This window comes from Choloepus didactylus, chromosome 3, assembly GCF_015220235.1.
Source record: "Choloepus didactylus isolate mChoDid1 chromosome 3, mChoDid1.pri, whole genome shotgun sequence".
Lineage (NCBI taxonomy): Eukaryota > Metazoa > Chordata > Mammalia > Pilosa > Megalonychidae > Choloepus > Choloepus didactylus.
Window position 1 is genome coordinate 167,554,875 of NC_051309.1, and position 8,564 is coordinate 167,563,438.

Genomic DNA, 8,564 nt, shown 5'->3' on the forward strand with positions numbered 1-8,564 from the left:
GAAAGGGGCCTGGTAATTTGCATTCTAACAAGCTCCTCAAGTGATTCTTTGCATACACAATTTGGAAACTACTGAACCAGCAAACTATCTCTCCAAAAACAGTGCCATCTTTGAAACATCAGGTTACACCAAAAAAAATAAGGAATTGAATTTGAGGAAAGTTTAGTCCCATGCTAATATACTTACTAGGTAGACTATGATGCTTAGGTTCATATGTCAACTTGGCCAGGTGATGGTGCCCAGGTTTCTGGTCATGGAAGCACTGGCCTAACTGTTGCTGCTAGGACATTTGTGGCTGCTTAATACCAGAAGGCTGGTTCATTAAATCATCAGTCAATTGTGGCTGATTACATCAACAAGGGAGTGTCTTCCACAATGAGAGAATTCAATCTGCTAGCTTTAATCCAATCAGTTGAAGACTTTTATGGGAGAAGAGAGTTTTGCTCCTTCTTCAGCCAGCCAGCCTCTCCTGGGGAGTTCATCAAAGACTTTCATCAGAGTTGCCAGTTCACTGCCTACCCTATGGAATTTGGACTCATGCATCCCCACAGTTGCATAAGAGTTTTATAAAATCTCAAATTTACAGATATCTCCTGTTGATTCTGTTTCCCTAGGGAACCCTGACTAATACAGGTGGGAATGGATTTTCACAAAAAGTTAAAATACAACAGAAATATCTTGTTGTTCTGAAGCCATTGGGTCTTAATGACATCAAGTAAGTTAAATTGCATCTTTTTTTTGATGGATATATAAAAGGTTCTTCGAGGGGATTTACATCATCAAATCCCATGCACTGAAAATTCATGCTTCTGAGTCAGTGTTTTGGTACAGCCTTGGCCACTTGCTGTGTGTGTGACCTTGGGCAAATTACCTAATTTCTCTGATTACCATCATCTGTAAATGGGGTCCCAATATCACACAGACTATGAAATTTTAATGAGATAGTAAATGTGAAAAATGCTTTGCAATCTGTGATGTGCTACACAAGTGCTGGCTGTCCTTGGAGTTCCTGTTCTGCAGGCCAACAGCTCAGGAAGTTTCTGCTCTTGCCAAGATGCTCAGCAATCAGTTTAGTGGCTGAGCTGGAGTCCTGCCTGGGAGTCCCCAACTGCGCCAGTCCCCACTCCACTTCACCTTAGCATCTAAACTGAGGGGCTTGACTCAAGCTTGTATCATGCTGAGAAAATAATTCAAAGCAATGATTTGAATTCCTTATGCTGCAGGGGAACATAAATGTTAACGTCTAAAATCCTTCCTTTCTCTGGCCTTCTAAAGAGAAAAGACATTTTGTTATGTTAGGTGCCTGAAACTTTGTTCTACTAAAGAGGTGATGGGTGGAGAAGGTTATTGGTGGAGATGGTGGGAAAGCTGAGAAGGCCAAATTGTGCTGCGGGAGGAGAAGGTGAAGCCAAGAGAAGAAGTTGAAATCCATGGCTAGAGGAACAAAGGTGGACAGGGCAAAAAAGCATGGAGAGAGGAGAAGCAGGGAGGAGGGAGGAGGCAAGGAGGAGGTAGAGGTGCCTCAAGGAGTGGAATCCTGGAGGAAAAGAAATGTTCAAGGAGGGTTATTAGGAAATTTTGCTTTCCAAAGATGTACAATATAATCTGCCTCTCTTCTCTCTGAAAAACCTTTGGGGAAGATCTATGTTACTTTTAAATAATTTTTAGAGTCCATTTGGGTTTGTTTGCATGTTTGTTTTTTAAAATGGTTTGATATATTGAGTCTGGCATAAAGAAAAAATAGAAAGTTTAAGATAGTATTTTAGTTGGGGCTTGAACCATGGAATTTATTAGCTTGCAATTTTGAGGCCAAGCAAATTCCAAATCAAGGCATCATAAAGAGATGCTTTTCTCTCTGCAGACTGGCTGCCAGTGATCCTTGATTCCTCTGCCACACGGCAAGGAACAGGGTGCCATCTGCTGATCTGTCCCTTCTCTCTGGGTTTTATTGCTTTCAGCTTCTTGTTTCCATGGCTTTCTTTTTCTCTCTGTATTCATTCTGTATATTAAAGTCTCCAGTTATAGTATTAAGACCCCTCCTGTATGAGGTGGGTTATACCTTAACTGAAGTAGCCACATCAAAAGTTCCTACTTACAATGGGTTTACACCCAAGGGAATGGATTAACTTTAAGAGCATGTTTTTCTGGGGTCCATTCAGCTCCAAACTGTTTTACACCACTCTTCTCTAGGGTTATTTAATTACAGGAGCTAAATAAAGCACCATCACCAAACAAAATAAACAAAAATTCACAAATTGTCCCAGCTTGTTAAAGGGATCAGGCCTTGCCCCTGGAGACCCTCCTTGGGCCAAGAGCCATCCCCAGGCTAGACCTGCATTGCAAACAGAGTCTTACAATTCCTTTGCCACTTAAACCTGTCAGCGTGAGGCATTCTGAAGCCTTCCATGCTTGTCCAGGGTCACTGCTCCTCTAGTGCTGTTTCCTCCCCGCTCCTCCTTGCCTCATTTATAGCCTATATCCTAAAGTCCTTTGTATCATACTCTATGTTTTATCTACATCACACTACAGTTTTTATCTCTATCCAATCTCCTTGGTTCCTGATCCTCAGCATGCCTCCTGTGATGGTTAGGTCTATATGTCAACTCGGCCAGGTGATGGTATACAGGTGTCTGGTGAAGTGAACACTGGCCTAAACTTTACTGCAAGGACATTTGTGGCTGGTTAATAAACTAGAAGGCTGGTTTATTAAATCATCAGTGAGTTGGCTGCAGCTGTGACTGATTACATCAACGAAGTGCGTGCCTTCCACAATGAGAGAATGCAGTCAGCTGTATTTAATCCAATCAGTTGAAGACTTGTAAGTGAGACAGACAGAGGACCTTCACATCTTCTTCGGCTAGCCAGTGAAGAACTGAGGAGTTCATCAGACATCTTCATTGGATTTGCAAGTTCACTGCCTGAGGAGTTAATCAAACATCTTCATTGGAGTTGCCAGTTTGCTGTCTGCCCTAAGAAATTTGGACTCGTGCATCCCCGCAGTTGCATGAGACGCTTTTATAAAATCTTATATTTAAACATATCTCTTATTGAGTCTGTTTCCCTAGAGAACCCTAGCTAATACACCTTCTGTTTATAATTTGTGTCAACCTCTCCAACTTGATTCCTAACCCTTCATCTCAAGGGCTGGCTTCTGGATTTTCTTCTTGTCTATGTTTCCATTTGTCTTGTTGACTCACCTTTAGCTATTTCTGGAAATACTTGCCACCATTCAGCCTTTCCCACAAGGCCTTATCTTGGAGAAGACCAAGCCACAGAGACTAGCTAGCAGCTCCTGATAAGTTCATTTCTGCTCCCAATAGCACTGCGGAAAAAGTCAATGTCCCTTTGAAAACAAAGTTATTGTGTTCCCGATCCATCCATGCTTTAACAGCCCAAGGGCCAGGCTTGTATTTTAAATGTGATTTAAATGTGACACATGATTGCCATAACCAGTATCTTTTGTAGGCCCCTCACATTCACGAGGTGGTAATGAGTCACAGAAATCCTGGGGGACTAATTCTGTACCTCCACACATTAGTGCGTGTGCTCATGTGTGTATATGTATGCATGTGTGTGTGCGTGCGAGAGCACAAGTCTATGTAGACTTCTACATTTGGTGTTTATTAATTTTTTTAAAGATTTTAATTAGGAAACAACATATGTGCTCTATGCTAGTGTCATTTGTTGATAAATTCCTTAATACTTAACCAATTCTATTCAAGCTTAGCATAGAAGATTGAGGATGCACTTTGCATTTTTAATACTCTGCCTGCTTTCCCTTCAATTAAAATGCAAAAGGAGAGGAAAACCCACTTCCACTATCCGGTTTTTCCCAGGAGATAATGTTGAGGATTCACATCATTTTCACCATTATTTAAAAATTCCCTTCTGAGGACATATCATAACATGATTTAGCTCAAAAGCTAACTGGAGCAAAACTATCTATAGTCTGAATAAAATATTTTTATAGACTTAAGTAGCATTAAAATCAACAGTAAAAAGCAGTATTTTTTGTCATTGATGTATTTTATCTATCACTGATGCTCTTTCCTTCATTTTAAAATCAGAGCATTTTCACCATTAGGACCACTGAGTCCTCTCTGCTCCTTCACTGGGGAACATGAGAAGGGGATGCAAAAGAGAGTTAATTGCAAAAACATGGGGCCTTAAACTTCAGTTGCCAGCTTTTCCCACCCCAAACAGTACATTGGAATCTCAAGTCATGTATAATTCTTTGTGAATAAAGCATAGAATTATTTTGAAGGAAAATGCCACAAAGACAAAATCTATTTTTTGAAGGGGGAGAAAAATAGGGCTACTTTTCCTTTTGTTAGAATTATCAAACTTTTTGTTTTTTAACCTTTTTTTTTCACCCAGAATGAGATAAAGAGAAATCAGAGTAACTTTATTCGAGTTAAGTGAGCTCTTTTTTGGGGGGTGAGGGAGTGGGTGGGTGTTAACATGTCATTATTAGGTCTTAGCCATTAACCCCATCAGGTCCGTGGCAAGGCGAGGCTGCCCGTGGCCAGCATCTGCCCTCCTCTCTCCTGATTCCCCTCCTTGGATGGCAGTTGCAGCATCCACATGCCAGTGCACTGAGGGTCACATTTTCCATCAGCAGCACTTAGCTATTTGGCAAAATCCTCAAGCAGTTGTGTTGGCTGCCTCGGGGCTGCCTGCAGTATGTTCCTCACAGACCGCCTGGGAAGCTTTGTTATTCTCAGAGGCATTTAATTATTAAATATTTTAAATAAAGACATAAGTTACCTTGGTCTATCTGATCTGTGCATTCTCTGTTTCTGAACATGGTTCTGAATTACTTTAGGTTTCAGGATAATGCAGAAATTTTGTTACAATTGCTAAAAAGTGGATTTGAAAATGAGGTACCAGTTGTTTCTACATGTGCCCTACTGTGTAGAGAGAGCCCTACATCGGGTAATTCAGTTCTGTACATGGTTCCTCTAGCTTGGTTTTTACTTCCGTTGGAATACAGGGTGGTGTGTTCCGGTTTGCTAATGTTTGCCATTATGCAAAATACCAGAAATGGATTGGCTTTTATAAAGGGGATTTATTTGGGTACCCATTACAGTTCTAAGGCATAAAAGTGTCCAAATTAATAGGCACAAGAAGAGGATACCTTTGCTGAAGAAAGACCAATGTCTTCTGGAAAACCTCTGTTAGCTGGGAAGGCACTTGGCTGGCGTCTGCTGATCCTTTGCTCCTAGGTTCTGGTTTCAAAATGGCTTTCTCTGAAATGTCTTTGGGCTTGTCTCTCTTAGCTTTTCCGGAGCAAACTCAGGGTTAGCATCTCAAAGCATCAGCAGCATCTCTCTAGAAGTCTCTCTCAGCTGCTGTCCTATAGGACTCCAGTAAACCAATCAAGACCCACCCTGAATGGGTGGAGTCACATCTCCATGGAAACATTCAATCAAGAGGTCACACTCTAATCAATCTGCTCCAACAAGATTGCATTAAAGAATATGGCTTTTTCTGGGGGACATAATTCATACAAACTGGCACAAGGTACAAACTGGCACAAGGTACAAACTTGTTTACCTAGAAGCTTTCAATGGCCACAATTTGATTGCTGCTCAATCTTTCCACCAAGGTGCTTTTTGCTCAGATGTTTTCAAGCATGGGAATGGTTAAAACAATTTCTGAACAATTATCTTCTTTTTTTATTTCATTAGTTCCATGTTCATGGTAATAAGTGCTTCCTTTTGAGCTGAAACATTTTCTTTTGAGTTGAAATGTCTTTGGAAAGTCTGGCTGTAAATAAGACATATGGAGAAGCAAATTGACCCTTCAGTCTCCTCTTTCTCTTCCTTTCTTGCATACTAGCTCAGCATCTGACAGAAGTGGACCCCGGGACATTTTTCCTAGGCTGACCTCCATGGTTGTTTGGAGGACAACTAAGGTGCACTGAATCTTTAATGTCCTCAAGGAAATGATGAGCACATTGTTACACTGGGCTATGGACTTACTCTCCAGGAAAAATCTAAGCATTGGGAAAAACAGAATTAATTCATAGCAGATGTGAAATCTTCTTCCCAGACTGGTACTTAGTTACTGAAATCTGTCACTGAGACATCTTGAGGATTCTAGAAGGGATGAACAAAGAGATCAGAATTGAGTTCTCCACAAGTCAATGGAAGGGCTTTTACTCTTCTTGGTATTATTTCCCACAAACCCATCACACAGGCATTTCCCTTCTGTCAATTGTCAACATAAATTTTATCAAATAGAAAAGTAAAACAAAAGAAAAAATCGGAAGAAAAAAATTATAAAGAGTTACCAAGAATATTTGGGTATGTATTTGTGAGAATGCGTGGCCTGTGTGGGGATTGATTGCCCTCACCTCGCCCCCATATAGAACCTATTGGTAAATAGCTATGGCTGCTCACAGCAGAGATAACCCCCCCCCCCCCCCCCCCAGCTAACTGTCTGATAGAGCTCCGAGGCCAGAGGTGGCCAGGTTGCTCAAATGTGCAGTGAGTTCAGGCTGGGAGGCACATGGGGTCAGCGAAATTCAGAGAGAATCACACTAGAGAAGCTCACCCTCTATGTAGGCTGACATCAGTGCTGACAAATAATGTGGCTGAACTTCTATTTGCATTTAGCAAAAGGAACCAAAGCAAGCCAGATCTCTCCTGTCCGGAGTTCTTAATGGAAGAAGAAATTGTCAGTTACCTGACAAGTGGATATGTTTCCCAATTCAACACTGACTGTGTGAATTGGAGAGCTGATTTTGCTATGAAGGTGTTTGCAGGTGTTGCATAATTAGCCTCAATCTTTAAATGAACCCGTATTTATCTTGGGAGAAAATGATCTTGTTAGCTGAAAAAAATAAAATGTCTTCAGAGTGGTTTCAGGTCCTTTCCACTTATTCTCCTTAGTACCCGATGAAGACAAAAGAAGCAGAACCTGTCCATTAGTATAAATAGCAATGACAACTTTTCATTTTAAAATGCAATGTTTTTTTGCTGGTGAGCAAACAGACAGGGATCTGGCATCCTTCCTGCCATCCCCCATGTTAAGACACATTCTTTCTGCTCTCTAAATAACCTTGATACAGGCCAAGCTTTCCAGAGTTCATGTTCAGAATTTCTAAATTCATGCAAATACATTCTCATTCAAATGAATTAAAGAAGAGAAACAAAATTTATAAATACAGTTTCAGGGATAAAGCTCCATGAGGGCCATCATTGAAATCCTGTAGAGATTCAAGATCTGTTTCCAATCATTGGCTTCTGGTAGGAGAATGAATTATGTTAAATGTAGTTCCAAACCAGGGGAGGATGAAGGACTCATTTGTGTGTAGGGGAGGCAGGTCAGTGTGGTTTGTGACAAGCTGTGATCTCCATTTACAATGTGTGAAGTCAGATATGTTTGCATAAAAATAAAAAGTGGTATACCTTAGGGTACAGTGGCTGCAGCTTGGCAGACAGGAAAGGGAAATAAAGGCTTCACTTAGACTCAAGGCAAAACAGAGAGCATCAGGGTGGTGTGATGGAAACATCCCAAGTGGCAAATCCTGGCTTCGAGTATGAGCTTGGCCAGGTAATAGTTACTTTGGGTAAGTCAGTTCCACTCTGTAGGTCTCAGCCATTTTTAAAATGGTTCTTTTAGGCCATTATTCTCAAACTTTTTGAACTGAGGACCCTTCTACTACACTCTTAACTATTATTGAGGAACCCAAAGAGCTTATGTTTATGTGAGTTCTATCTATCAATAATTGCCATATTAGAAATTTAAATTGACCAATTGTTAAAATATTTATCAATTTACTTAAAAATAACAGTAATAAACAATTATACTGACATGTTATGTTTACATGTTAAAATGTTTATAAAAACTATACTTTCCAGAACAAAAAAAAAAATGTAGCAAGAAGAGTGGCATTATTTTGTATTTTTTGCAAATTTCCTTACTGTTTGGCTTAAGAGAAGACAGATTCTCATATTGAATACCACTCTGTGGATTGAATCTGTTGCCATGTCACATATCATGTAGCCTCTGGGAAACTTCATTAAACATACGTAAGAGAAAGAGAATGAAGTGTCAAATAATGACTAAGCATTATGAAAATAGTTTTAGCTTGGCAGACCCCCATAAAAGATCTCAGAGAGGACAAGGTTTATGTTTTACGCTTATTTACCTTTATAAGATATAACACCACTGCCATCTTTCTTTTGTGCATGTAAGATACTCACTGAATCTTTGTTTATTGTACACTTTCAGACCTCAGCACAAGGGACATATCCCATGCCGTAAACTTCATTCTCCCCCACTTCATTCATTCTCCAGAGAGTGCAATGGAACCTTCACAGGTGACTCCAGGAAGCTCAAGATCTCTATACCACACTGACACCTCCACCCATGCCTTTTCCATCTGAGGCAAAGCCAAAACCTCTGTATTAGTTACAGAATGTGGAAAAACATCCACCATCTGCCTGAGCCCAGGACATTATGCAATCACTTTATCCAGCCCATGATGTAGTGGAACTAGCATGGGCTTTGAAATCAGGCATATTTGGATTGAATTCCAATTCTATCACTTACGT